Source organism: Anomaloglossus baeobatrachus, chromosome 3 (assembly GCF_048569485.1).
Source record: "Anomaloglossus baeobatrachus isolate aAnoBae1 chromosome 3, aAnoBae1.hap1, whole genome shotgun sequence".
Lineage (NCBI taxonomy): Eukaryota > Metazoa > Chordata > Amphibia > Anura > Aromobatidae > Anomaloglossus > Anomaloglossus baeobatrachus.
Genome location: NC_134355.1, coordinates 145,004,858 through 145,019,999, shown reverse-complemented (window position 1 = coordinate 145,019,999; position 15,142 = coordinate 145,004,858). Strand labels below are relative to the sequence as shown.

Below are 15,142 nucleotides of genomic sequence, written 5' to 3'. Positions count from 1 at the left end.
GTCCGACAGCGACCACTTTTCCACAGATTCCCAGTCTTTTTTAGGTCCGAGACGTCATGGAAAAAAACAGACGAGGAGGGGGCGGAAATACCGGGGACGCGCAGACAGAGTCACAACCCGCTCCCAGGTAGGGACAAACATTGTCTACAATATATCCAGCCAGACCCTTTCCCCCCTTGAGACCCAAGTCCTACAGAAGGGGACTCTCCTTCTGTCCCACCCCCTCCTTCAATACCTTTAATTTAGAGCAGGACCTCAACAGATTTTTTAGAAACCTTCGCTTGAAGGCACATTTCGCTAACAAAACCCCTGAACCCAGTCAGACATCGTCCACATCCATACCATCCTCACCCCCCAGTGGGTTTACCCTTACGGATCTTAACCTCAGGATCCCCAGCAGTTACCAACCCCCACGTTGTTACCACCCTATTGAGACTTTCATCAGCCTAGTCTCTAGGGATATACACGCCATCACCACAGACATCGGTAAGGGGATTTACCACCTGAGGAACAATGTGACCCCTGAGGAGCGTAAGGCCCTGACCGCTCTCAGGAACTACAAAAATATCATCATCAAGCCAGCCGACAAAGGCGGGGCTATCGTGGTACTCGACAGAACCTATTATGTCAATGAAATTCGCCAACAACTCAGCGACACCAACACCTACCATCCACTACTTCACAATCCCACGTCCCGTATTTCCACTCTCATACAGGACAAGGTTCAATTCTACAAACAGAATGCCATCATTGATGACAAACTAAGTGAATTTTTGACCAACAATCATCCCATTACTCCGGTGTTTTACACTCTGCCCAAGATCCATAAGAATCTGACCTCTCCACCCGGCCGTCCTATAGTCGCATCCACCGACTCGCTACTGTCACCCATTTCTATCACCCTCGAAAAGATCTTGACCCCTCATATTCCCAAAATCCCCTCATATTTAAAGGACACTAACCATTTCCTCTCAATTCTACGATCCATTCCCAGCGTTCCTGACAATTGCCTATTGGTCACATTAGATGTCTCCAGTTTATACACGAGTATTGGTCATCATGAGGGAATTCATGCAGTAGACAGGTTCCTCAACACCCACACTGACCTCTCCTCTCCTAAAAAAGAGTTCTGTCTCGATATGCTCGAGGTGGTCCTTACTAACAATTTTTTCCTTTTCGAGGACCAATTTTTCATGCAGTGTAGGGGGACCGCAATGGGTTCCAACGTTGCGCCCCCCTATGCAAATATTTTTATGGACCACTTCGAGCAATGTTACATTTACTCCCATCCGCTATTCGACAGTCAGGTGACACTGTGGAAACGCTATATCGACGACATCTTCCTCATCTGGACAGGTGATGTCACATCTCTCAACTCTTTCTTCACCGACATCAACAATGCCACCAAGGATATTTCATTCACCCTTCATCATAGTGACCACTCCATCAATTTCCTCGACACCACAGTAATCATCAATCCCGACCACACCCTCTCGACAGATTTATACACTAAACCTACGGACAGAAATAGTCTCCTCCTACATTCCAGCTGCCACCCACGACATATTAAAAAGTCTCTACCTCACTCTCAACACTGCCGGGTTGACCGGATCGTTTCAGATCCTCCCACTAGGGATGTACGCCATATTGACATGGACACGAAATTTTCAGCAAGGGGTTACCCGCCTTATGTGAGACCCCCACCCTCTGCCTCAACTCCCAACTCACGAGGTCACAAACGTGTCCCCTTTGTAAGTACATATCATCCGTTCAACCCACTCATTAACGGCGTCATCTTCAAGCATTGGCCTCTACTCCATCAGGCATACCCCTCTATTCCTGAATTTGATTCCCGGCCACTTATTTGCCACAAACGGCCCGACAACTTGAGGGACTGTCTTGTAAGAGCCGACATTGGCTCTTCCAGGACATCAGCTAGACAGACCCTCCTCTCATGCCAGCGCAAGGGTACTTTCCCTTGCCTGCACTGTCTTCAATGCTCGCACATCATCAAAGGCGACTCATTCACACATCCACGCACGGGTAAGAAATTCCCGATCCGTGGATATTTCACCTGTGAGTCGAATTTTGTCGTCTACCTGATCAAGTGCCCCTGCGGTCTCGGATATGTGGGTGAGACCACCCAACATATCCGAGACCGCATTAATAAACACAAGTCTACCATTCGCTGTAAATTGACCACTTTACCCATCCCAGCCCATTTCTGTGCCGCAGGTCACACTATACCACAGCTGAGGTTCCAAGTACTCGAACATGTCAAGCAACCCCGCCGTGGCGGCAATCGCATTAAAACACTTAGAGAGCGCGAGGCGTTCTGGATCCATACCCTCCAAACTTTAGAGCCACTAGGGCTCAACAGAGAGTATGAGGCCCCTCGTTAAAGCTGTTATGGGTCTTTTGTTTTCTTGTTTTCATGTTCTCTTATTGTCCTATTGAGCACTATATTGTTGAAATCCCTGAGTTGCCATTAGGTTTCTGAGTCCTCTCCTATAGATCTATATGGTTATACAGTCTTGTTTCCACTGTTTCCTGTGCATTATCACGTACTCTTATTCTCTATGTCCTTACATGTCCCCTGTCAGCTAATGATATTAACCCCCTGTCTTCTTTCTTACAGATATCGCACAACTGACCTTCTCCCATCCCTCACATCCTCCTAAAGGCACACCCCCATTCACGCTCTACAGCAGGTAATCCCCGCCCTTCTAACTCACCGCCTTCTTCCCACCATTGCCCGGCTTACTGTCATGTGACCGCGCACGTCACAGACATGCGCACTATGTGCGTTCCACACGTGCGTCCCAGCGCACGTCACCGGAAGTCACGCACCTCCCATTTCACTGCCGACTTCCTTATAATGGCGCCGTGCGGCAGAGACTTCCACGCCGCTGCAGCCATTCTCCCTGCCACTGTGCCAGCTCCGGATCTCCACTGCAGGTAGCGCTTCTGCCCTGCACTCCCCTGCCACCACTGATGCAAATTACCAACTAATCTCACCTTGCTGCTTTGTTTTTCTAGGCGTCCATTCACCTCTCATTGTGATCCTGTCACCCCTTCACCTACGGTATGTAGCACCCACCTCTCTGTTGTTGCTAACTATGGTAACCTGCTGCGCTTCTCTTTTGCCTTCTTCTCTCACTGCTCTCCATCTGTCTCTCTCACGTTCTCTCTCTCTTTTTCCTCTTTTCGTCTCCCTCTCTCCCTCCTTCCTTTCATCTTTTCTTTCTTTCTTTCTCTTTCTTTCCTTCTTTCTTTCTTTCTTTCTTTCTCTCTCTCCTTTTCTCTCTCTCCTTTTCTCTCTCTCCCTTTCTCTTTCTCCTTTTCTCTCTCTCTCCTTCTCTCTCTCTCTCTTTTTCTCTCTCTCTCTCTCTCTCCTTTTCTCTCTCTCTCTCTCTCTCCTTTTCTCTCTCTCTCTCCTTTTCTCTCTCTCTCTCTCCTTTTCTCTCTCTCTCTCTCCTCTTCTCTCTCTCTCTCTCTCCTTTTCTCTCTCTCTCTCCTTTTTTTTCTCTCTCTCTTTCCTTTTTTTCTCTCTCTCTCTTCTTTTCTCTCTCTCTCTTCTTTTCTCTCTCTCTCTCCTTTTCTCTCTCTCTCTCTCCTTTTCTCTCTCTCTCTCTCTCTCCTTTTCTCTCTCCCTCTCTCCTTTTCTCTCTCTCTCTCTCCTTTTCTCTCTCTCTCTCTCCTTTTCTCTCTCTCTCTCCTTTTTTTCTCTCTCTCTCTCCTTTTTTTCTCTCTCTCTCTTTCCTTTTTTTCTCTCTCTCTCTTCTTTTCTCTCTCTCTCTCTTCTTTTCTCTCTTTCTCTTCTTTTCTCTCTTTCTCTTCTTTTCTCTCTCTCTCTCCCTTTTCTCTCTCTCTCTCCTTTTTTCTCTCTTTCTCTCCTTTTTTTCTCTCTCCCTCCCTCTGTTCTCCTCTCTCTCTTTTCTTTCTCCTCCTTTCTTCTTTTTTCTCCTGTTTCCTTCTCTTTTTTTCTCTCCTTGGTATTGATACTAGCTCCGGCTGTTTAATTTGGTTTTGTACAAACAACCTATCTATGTCATTTGACCATTATATCCCATGGTACATAATGTTACTTTACCTGTATTAATTGTTCTTTTTTTCATGTAATTAAGAGCACACTCTGCAATACGTGTGGAACCTTACCTCTATTTATCCATCTCCGGTTGTCCCTCGAGACCCGCATTTCCCTATTCTGACCAGTGATGTACGTTCCATCCGCAGTATTTCTTCATGAATATTTGTATATATTTCTGTGTATCACCTGTACATAATGCACTCACTATTGTTATTGTCTTCACACCTTTTCAGGCAACAACCTTGAGAAAGGCTCTATGCCGAAACGTTGGTGCTGTTGCTCTGGTTAGGTTCCTTCTGCAGTGTGTCAGTCAATAAAAACACTCACGCATATTCCTTCTTTGTCTTCATTCGAGTGCTGGGGTTCATTTTACTATACTATAGGTCACTGATTCATGTCACACACTGCAATGTCGCTGGGGAGGTCGCTATTACGTCACTAAACCGGTGACGTTACAGCGATATCGCTAGCGATGTTGCAGTATGTAAAGGGGCCTTTACACCTGGATATGTTTATTTGTGAACCATTCCATTGGAGATTTTGCTTTATGTTTGGGATCATTGTCTTGTTGGAAGACAAATCTCTGTCCCAGTCTCAGGTCTTTTGCAGACTCCAACAAGTTTTCTTCAAGAATGGTCCTGTATTTGGCCCCATCCATCTTCCCATCAATTTTAACCATCTTCCATTTCCCTGCTGAAGAAAAGCAGGCCCAAATCATGATGCTGCTACCACCATGTTTGACAGTGAGGATGGTGTGTTCAGGGTGATGAGCTGTGTTGCTTTTACGCCAAACATATCGTTTGGCATTGTGCCCAAATAGTTCGATTTTGTTTTAATCTGACCAGAGCACCTTCTTCCACATGTTTGGTGTCTCCCAGGTGGCTTGTGGAAAACTTTAAACTACATTTTTTATGGATATCTTTCAGAAATGGCTTTCTCCTTGCTACTCTTCCATAAAGGCCAGATTTGTGCAGTGTATGACTGATTGTTGTCCTATGGACAGACTCTCCCACCTCAGCTGCAGATCTCTGCATTTCATCCACAGTGATCATGGGCCTTTTGGCTGGATCTCTGATCAGTCTTCTTGTTTGAGATGAAAGTTTGGATGGTCGGCCGGGTCTTGGTAGATTTGCATTGGTATGATACTCCTTCCAATTCAATATGATCGCTTGTACAGTGCTCCTTGGGATGTTTAAAGATGTGGAAATCTTTTTGTAACCAAATCCGGCGTTAAACTTCTTCACAACAGTATCACGGACCTGCCTGTTGTGTTCCTTGGTCTTCATGATGCCCCCTGTGCTTTAAACAGAACACTGAGACTATCACAGAGCAGGTGCATTTATACGGAGACTAGATTACACACAGGTGGCTTATATTTATCATCATCAGTCGTTTAGGACAACATTGGATCATTCAGAGATCCTCAATGAACTTCTGGAGTAAGTTTGCTGCACTGAAAGTAAAGGGGCCGAATAATATTGCACGCCCCAATTTTCAGTTTATTATGTTTTTAAAAAGTTCAAAATAAGCAATAAATATCGTTCAACTTCACAATTGTGTCCCACTTGTTGTTGATTTTTCACCATAACATTAAAGGGAACCAAACATCAGGATTTTCATGTATAAGGTGCAGCCAGTGCAGTGCTGGCACTATCAGGCACGTTGTGTACATACCATCAGGGGGCAGCTCGGGTGTTTAGGCAGTGAAATCCAACTTAATAAAGTTTGAAAACTCAAGCACTTTTTGATTGACGTGTGCACCACTCTCCTAATGTCCGGGCGGGTTATGCACTTGTATCCCGGCCCCCCCCCCCCGCCGCCTGTTCCTCCCTCTCTCTGGTTGTATTCAAATTTCTCTCTTCAGAAACATGGCACCAGAGTTGGCACCTGCGCATAGCGCTTATCTCCGGCGCCATGTTCTGAAGTCCGCAGTAGCTAGTATTACCCGCAGCTACGATATCGTGCCGCCCCAGGACACTGTGCCAGTACAGCAGCCGCCTAGGACACCGGGACGCCACAGGAAAAAGCCGAGAGCAGCCTGCCAGCGTCATCGGGGGTCAGGTGAGGTAAGTTCACAATGGACTCACATGACCCCGTGACGGCAGTGCTGCGAGACCCGGTCACGATGTCCTGGGGTGGCACGATATCGTAGCTGCAGGTAATACTAGCTACTGCGGGCTTCAGAAACATGGCGCCGGAGATGAGCGCTATGTGCAGGTGCCAACTCTGGTGCCATGTTTCTGAAGAGAGAAATTTGAATACAACCAGAGAAAGGGAGGAACAGGCGGCGGAGGGGGGCAGGGATACACGTGCATAACACGCCCGGACATTAGGAGAGTGGTGCACACGTTAATCAAAAAGTGCTTGATTTTTCAAACTTTATAAAGTTGGATTTCACTGCCTAAACACCCGAGCTGCCGCCTGATGGTATGTACACACTGTGCATGATAGTGCCAGTACTGCACTGGCTGCACCTTATATATGAAAATCCTGATTTTTGGTTCCCTTTAAAATTTCTATCTTTGTTTGAAGCCTGAAATATGGGTAAAGGTTGAAAATTTCAAGGGGGCCGAATACTTTCGCAAGGCACTGTATATGTACATGCGACGATTGATGTGACCGCTTTGTAATTTGCCATGCAGGTTCCCCTCTGAAGAGATGACCTTCTCACTGGTAGATGGGCAGACATAATGCGATCCAAATGTGCTGTAGGAATATCAAATTAATAATATAGTTTATATAGCGGTAATGGAGTTCAAAATTCATATATTCAATGTTCACATGCACCTTAGTTCCCCAGAGTCCAGATATATTTATCTATTTGCAGTTCTTTGGAGGTTGGAAGGAAATAATTATTTCTTTTTACCAAGTCACAGTTGAATTGGATTCTGGACTTTTGCAGTCTCCTATCAAGATAATGGCAAAATAACATCTGTAATTGGTAATTTGTATGAAAAACATTCCGATAGAACATTAAGCAGCTAATCTTAGGAAATATTTGTGAAATTTAGTCCTAATGACATGACATCATCTTGTATTTAAAGTTAAATTGACTGTTTAACTGCACCCAGAGCGCTGATCACATGCCGTACTCTTCATTCTGAAATTATGAAAAACACTTTTTTTCAACTTCTCTGTGAAAATATTCATTTCAAAAGAGTGTTACAAACTTGACTTTATACACTACATAACTATATGTTGAAGCTATGGTCAATATAGGGCATTACCCTTTATATTCCAGGAAAAGCTGCCCGCATATGTTAAATGGAGGTTGTGACTGATAACGAAGAGTGACATCTGTTACTGATGGGCTGTATTAGGTCCTCTAGAGTGGAAGACCCTCTCTGTTTCAGAACTGATTTCCATGTTTTTTTACAGCATGGCACAATGGAGTGTAGCCGTAACATTCCTTGGGTGCACGTGTTTTTTTTTTTTCGATGACATCATTGTTAATATTTCTTACAGGAGTGAAATATTCTTTCTGACAATGTTTATGCATGCAGGTCTGTCAGTGTAGAAGTGTGCACATATGTATACAGCTGTTTGCGTGTATAGATTTTGTATATTAACGTAAACACTGTGTTGTGTGACCTCAGAGAGAATCATTTCCCATGAGTGAAAGTATGTTATTGTATTTATGCACTATAGTTACTAAGAAACAAATTTATGCCGGTTTTATTGATGCCTTAATAACATTTGTAGTGATACTTTTGGTATATATGATGTAAAAATCGTCTCGACATGTATCATTCATTTGCCCATAGGATATGCAACTCTTACCCATATACTGTAGGTGCATACGTTGGAGATCTAAAATAGATAAATTACTTTTCTTTTACATTATGTACTCTTAAGTCTGTAAAATCATGCAATATCGCACTGCAAATTGTTCTTTTTTTTAATTCATCATACACCTAGTCCCTTACTATCTATATACAGTGCCTACAAGTAGTCTTCAACCCCCTGCAGATTTAGCAGGTTTGATAAGATGCAAATAAGTTAGAGCCTGCAAACTTCAAACAAGAGCAGGATTTATTAACAGATGCATAAATCTTACAAACCAACAAGTTATGTTGCTCAGTTAAATTTTAATAAATTTTCAACATAAAAGTGTGGGTCAATTATTATTCAACCCCTAGGTTTAATATTTTGTGGAATAACCCTTGTTTGCAATTACAGCTAATAATCGTCTTTTATAAGACCTGATCAGGCCGGCACAGGTCTCTGGAGTTATCTTGGCCCACTCCTCCATGCAGATCTTCTCCAAGTTATCTAGGTTCTTTGGGTGTCTCATGTGGACTTTAATCTTGAGCTCCTTCCACAAGTTTTCAATTGGGTTAAGGTCAGGAGACTGACTAGGCCACTGCAACACCTTGATTTTTTCCCTCTTGAACCAGGCCTTGGTTTACTTGGCTGTGTGCTTTGGGTCATTGTCTTGTTGGAAGATGAAATGACGACTCATCTTAAGATCCTTGATGGAGGAGCGGAGGTTCTTGGCCAAAATCTCCAGGTAGGCCGTGCTATCCATCTTCCCATGGATGCGGACCAGATGGCCAGGCTCCTTGGCTGAGAAACAGCCCCACAGCATGATGCTGCCACCACCATGCTTGACTGTAGGGATGGTATTCTTGTATGCAGTGCCATCCAGTCTCCAAACGTCACGTGTGTGGTTGGCACCAAAGATCTCGATCTTGGTCTCATCAGACCAGAGAACCTTGAACCAGTTTGTCTCAGAGCCCTCCAAGTGATCATGAGCAAACTGTAGACGAGCCTTGACATGACGCTTTGAAAGTAAAGGTACCTTACGGGCTTGTCTGGAACGGAGACCATTGCGGTGGAGTACGTTACTTATGGTATTGACTGAAAACAATGTTCCCACTGCCATGAGATCTTCCCGGAGCTCCTTCCTTGTTGTCCTTGGGTTAGCCTTGACTCTTCGGACAAGCCTGGCCTCAGCACGGGTGGAAACTTTCAAAGGCTGTCCAGGCCGTGGAAGGCTAACAGTAGTTCCATAAGCCTTCCACTTCCGGATGATGCTCCCAACAGTGGAGACAGGTAGGCCCAACTCCTTGGAAAGGGTTTTGTACCCCTTGCCAGCCTTGTGACCCTCCACGATCTTGTCTCTGATGGCCTTGGAATGCTCCTTTGTCTTTCCCATGTTGACCAAGTATGAGTGCTGTTCACAAGTTTGGGTCTTAATTAGTCAGAAAAGGCTGGAAAAAGAGATAATTAATCCAAACATGTGAAGCTCATTGTTCTTTGTGCCTGAAATACTTCTTAATACTTCAGGGGAACCAACAATATATTGATATATAATATATAGATATCTAACATATATATATATATATATATATATATATATGTATGTGTATATATATATATAATATATATTAAATTCAGCTACTCTTCAAATTCACGCTGTACTTCTCTTCAGTTGGGTTATGCAATCTCATGGTGACTGCTTGGTTTTATTTAATTCCTCAGGAAATTACACTCCCTCTGAAAGACGTCACAGCACAGAACAGCTGCAGGCTGCAACCCTCAGCTCTCTGATGTACTTTGATTGGTTATTAAAAATAGAGGGGATCCCATGCTTATTTTGTACATTTGTTTGATTAAAAAAATAAATAAATGGCGTGGGGTCCCCTCCATTTTACTAAAACCAGCCAAGGTACAGCAGACAACTGGGGCTGATATTATTTGGGTGGGAAGGGCCATGGTTATTTGGCACTTTCCAGCCTAACAATAGCAGCCCACGGCCACCCCAGAACTGGTGCATCCATCAGATGTGCCAATTCTGGTGCTGGACGCAGTTCTTGCAGGTGCCCTGGTGCGGTGGCAAACTGGGTTAGTATATGTGGAAACCTGGGTTAGTATATGTGGGGTTGATGCCAGCTCCAGGAGTCTATTATACATGAAGATCAGAGGGAGCAAGAACTCTGGGGTCTGCTGAGGAACTACATTCCAGTGGGATAGAGGAAGCCACTTCTGTTTTGTCAGCTTGGTTGACAAGATAGGCTCTGTTCACACTTGCTGTCATCACGCCTCATATGTGACTGTTGGGGCGGCACGGTGGCTCAGTGGTTAGCACTGCAGTCTTGCGGTCCTGGGTTCAAATCCCACCAAGGACACATCTGCAAGGAGTTTGTATGTTCTCCCCATGTTTGCGCGGGTTTTCTCCTACACTCTAAAAACATACTGATAGTGAATTTAGATTGTGAACCCCAATGGAGACAGTGTTGCCACTGTATGTAAAGCGCTGTAGAATTATAGCGCTCTATAAATTAATAATTTTATTATTATTATCCCTGCATCCGTTTGCTATCTGCCTGTCTGTGGAGCCCTAGCATCTGAGTATGTTATCATCATCATTGCCGTGTACCGTCTTGAATGCTGAACAAGTAAAAGTCCATCTGTTTTACTCCTGAACGTCTCCTGACTCTCCTGTCTCTCCTGTTTTTTTCTGCACCAACATCAAGAGGCACGCCGCTAACGGGGAAAACAGTAACGCTGGCGTAAACCCCCGGACACCCACAGCCACGTGCTTTTCACTGTCACCTGAAGAATGCCAGGACACGGGGAACTGCCACCAACACCCGTGACACGTTAGAGGATCCACCCATGCTCAGCGTCCTGGGTACATTGTGCACCGTGTATCATAGAAGATTATCTCAAAGCTAATGATGATGACTATACAGTGCCTGTAACACAGTTCTAAAATAGGAGATCTGTGATCTTTGAGTACTTATAATCTATTAGTTTATTTCAAAGATTGAAGATTGAAGGATGATCATAGTGTCCTCACATAAGGCAGCGATGGCGCTGATTCTAGTTGGTCATGTGAGGCTGTACTGATACAACATACGTAAATTTTACAGCCGAGTATAGAGGACTAACATGCAAAAAGAAAAATAGAAATAAAGATTGAGTCTGAAGAGAAGAATTGGAGGCTGAACTGCATAGACTTATGTACACCATGTATAAGAGAAGTGCAAAGTGTGATAGATGATCAAGTTGTGCTAAAGAAGGAAAAAGGAATTGTCGTAGGATTTTGCTGTGTTATCTTACAGCAGCATGATGTAGGGACAGAGACCATTATTCCTTTGATGTATCAGTTGCTGGTCTGCATGCTGTCATTTTGATACAATCCCTTTTTTCTCTACTGCAAATGTGTCCGTGCTTAAAATTCTGAGCCCAATATAATCATTCCCACAGAAAGCTGTCAATCAGTGGTGGGGTTATACAGCCAGATGACGAGAAGGCACTAGCCACCTAGTCCTGTAGTGATTATCGCCTTCTTTTAAAATATGGATTTTATTGAAATAGCAACAGAGCATGGTAAGTGACCCCTCATTGGAATCAGTCTCGCCACCCCTACATCATGCTGCTCTTAGATTACATAGTAAAAATCTGTACACAGATTTCCTTTGAATTTAGAAATTCCCATTGCGTAAATATAAGTCTTGAGAACATTGCCTAATTTTTTGCAAATAAAATGAAACTCCATTTTTATAGAGCTCCAGAGAGATCCCTGCTGCAAATATCTTGCCAAATTTTCTTTTCTTTCTACTGTGGATAATAAGAACCATACCTTTTCCACCATCTCTATCATGAGAAGGTTTCTCTTTCATGTGATACCCTTTTGAGGGAATGTTCACAACAGCAAATATCAACTTTTTTGGTTTATATTATTGAATTACTCAAAACAGAGAAATTTGTTGGTGATCGATAATGCTAATATCTCCTTTATATCTTGGGAGATATTGTAAGTTTGTATCATATCTGATAGCCGGTCTTTTAGCCATGCATTGTATTGCTTATTGTTTGACTTGTATGTTTATTACTCTTGTATCACATGTTACCTTATGTGTGGTGTTACATAGGTTGAAAAAAGACTTAGGTCCATCTAGTTCACCCTTCCTCCACCAATTCTACATTTGGTCACTAAAGGCCGCTTTACATGCTGCGACATCGCTCAAGCGATCTCGTTGGGGGTCACTGAATTTGTGACACACATCCGGTCGCATTAGCGATGCCGTTGCGTGTGACACCTTTGAGCGATTTTGCATCATTGCAAAAACGTGCAAAATCGCTCATCGGTGACATGGGGGTCCATTCTCTAATATTGTTGCTGCAGCAGTAACGAAGTTGTTCCTCGTTCCTGCGGCAGCACACATCGCTCCGTGTGACACCGCAGGAACGAGGAATCTCTCCTTACCTGCCTCCCGCCCGCAATGCGGAAGGAAAAAGGTGGGCGGGATGTTCGTCCCGCTCAACTCCGCCCCTCTGCTTCTATTGGGCGACGGTTCAGTGACGCAGCTGTGACGTCGCTGTGACGCTGAACGAACCGCCCCCTTATAAAGGAGGCGGTTCGCCAGTCACAGTGACGTCGCAGGGCAGGCAAGTAGTGTGACGGGTCTGGGCGATGTTGTGCGCCACGGGCAGCGTTTTGCCCATGTCGCACAACCGATGAGGGCGGGTACCCACGCTAGCGATATCGGTCACGATATCGCAGCGTGTAAAGTGGCCTTTAGTCATTTATAACCAACAATGTTGTTTGTACTGAGGAAATCATCCAGCCCTTTTTTAAAAGCTGTTATAGTATCTGCCATTACTACCTCTTGTGGTAGGGCATTCCACAGTCTGACTGCTCTAACAGTAAGCAGCCTTTTGCTATTTGTAGCCTTACAAGTGATTTATAGAGGGGTAACCATACGTTTGGATCACAGGATTTAATCTCTCTTTTTATACACCCTAAAATCTTGATTGCTTTTACAGCTGCTGATTGACATTGAATACTCCTTCTCAGCTTACCTGTAACCACTTCTTCTCCTGTTCTGTAGTCCCAAGTATACTTTTATTTAATGTATATGTAGCAATAGTATTACTTCATTCTACAGTGAAGGAAATAATTATTTGATCCCTTGCTGATTTTGTAAGTTTGCCCTCTGACAAAGACATGAACATTCTATAATTTTAGGGTTAGGTTAATTTTAGCAGTGAAGAGATAGAATATCCTAAATAAAATCCAGAAAATCATATTCTTTAAATCATATAAATTTGTTTGCATTTTGCAGAGCGATATAAGTATTTGGTCCCCTACCAACCAATAAGAGTTCTGGCTCCTACAGACCATTTAGACGCTGCTAATCAACTCATTACCTGCATCACAGACAGCTGTCTTAAATTGTCACCTGTATAAAAGACTCCTGTGCACAGTCTCAATTGATCAGTCAGACTCTAACCTCTAGAACATGGGCAAGACCAAAGAGCTTCCTAAGGATGTCAGGGACAAGATCATAGACCTGCACAAGGCTTGAGTGGGCTACAAAACCATAAGTAAGACGCTGGGTGAGAAGGAGACAACTGTTGGTGCAATAGTAAGAAAATGGAAGAAATACAAAATGAGTGTCAATCAACATCGATCTGGGGCACCATGCAAAATCTCACTTTGTGGGGTATCCAAGATCATGAAGAAGATGAGAGATCAGCCTAAAACTACACGGGGAGAACTTGTTAATGATCTCTCAAGGCAGCCGGGACCACTGTCGCCAAGAAAACCATTGGTAACACATTACGCCATAATGGCTGAAAATCCTCCAGTGCCCGCAAAGTCCCACTGCTCAAGAAGGCACATGTGCAGACCCATCTGAAGTTTGCCAATGAACACCTGGATTATTCTTAGAATGATTGGGAGGAGGTGCTGTGGTCACATGAAACAAAAATTGAGCTCTTCGGCCTTAATTCAACTTACCGTGTTTGGAGGAAGATAAATACTGCCTATGATCCAAAGAACACCATCCCACTGTCAAGTATGGAGGTTTAAACATTATGTTTTGGTGATGTTTCTCTGCAAAGGGCACAGGACTACTTGATTGCATCAATGGATTTAGCCATGTACCACAAAAGCCTGAGTGACAACCTCCTTCCCTCCGCCAAGACATTAAAAATGGGTCACGGCTGGGTCTTCCAGCACGACAATGATCCAAAACATACAGCCAAGGCAACAAATGAGTGGCTCATAAAAAAAAAAATCATATTAAGGTTATGGAGTGTCCCAACCAGTCTCCAGGCCTTATTCCCATAGAAAACTTATGGAGGGAGCTGAAGCTCTGAGTTGCCAAGCGACAGCCTCAAAATCTTAATGATTTAGAGATGATCTGCAAAGAGGAGAGGACCAAAGTTCCTCCTGACATGTGTGCAAACCTCATCATCAACTACAAAAAACGTCTGACTGCTGTGCTTGCCAAAAATGGTTTTGCCACATAGTTTTAATTTTTGTTTGCCCGAGGGATCAAATACTTTTTTTCTCTTTGCAAAATGCAAATAAATTTATATAATTTATACAATGTGATTTTCTCAATTTTATTTAGGATATTCTATCTTTCACCATTAAAATTAACCTACCCTTAAAATTATAGACTGTGGGCAAACTTACAAAACCAGCAAGGGATCAAATAATTATTTCCTTCACTGAAAGTGCATTACTTTACATTTATCAACATTAAATCTCATTTACCAAGTGTTTGCCCATTCAGACATCTTATTCAGATCATTTTGCAATATTGTTATCGCGGTGACTAAGAGGGCTTTACCAGACACCAGGAAAACCCCCAGCAGGTACCTACCACAGCATTCAGGGTACACAGGGAGCATAATACAATGGAGGCACTTGGCGCTAGTTAGAGGGGAGCATGGTCACCGCCTGTAGTCACATGCGACTGTACGCTGCATTCAACTCCCTGACATCCCTAGACAGGTTTTTTCAACCCATCGCCGATCGCCGACCACATTCCTAAGCCCTAGCTTGCCCTAAGCTTACCCTGACTAGTGAGTAGGCCAGCGAGAGCACTTGTCTCATCTCTACAACACAGAAACACGAGGAAAGGAAAACAGATGGGAAATAGACATCACAGCTGCACACAACATGGAAAACTTTTTCCAGAGCAGGCTCCTCCCAAAGTGGACTGCATAAAAATGAGAATTCAGTTTCTATCACCAACATCAGCTGATCAGGCACATGACTTGAAATAGTGAAGGGGAGTGATAACA

General features: G+C 43.7%; 1 protein-coding gene and 1 long non-coding RNA gene across 2 annotated transcripts in view; both read left to right on the top strand.

Annotated features, from left to right (window-relative positions):
• TTC27 (tetratricopeptide repeat domain 27) overlaps window positions 1-15,142 on the top strand; it is a 557,582-nt gene that overhangs the window by 300,814 nt on the left and 241,626 nt on the right. The window lies entirely within an intron of this gene.
• On the top strand, window positions 2,640-4,463 carry LOC142295076 (uncharacterized). The gene is made up of 4 exons (XR_012751357.1): window positions 2,640-2,711; window positions 3,040-3,085; window positions 4,128-4,219; window positions 4,324-4,463. It is a non-coding gene; the product is annotated as an uncharacterized LOC142295076 (long non-coding RNA).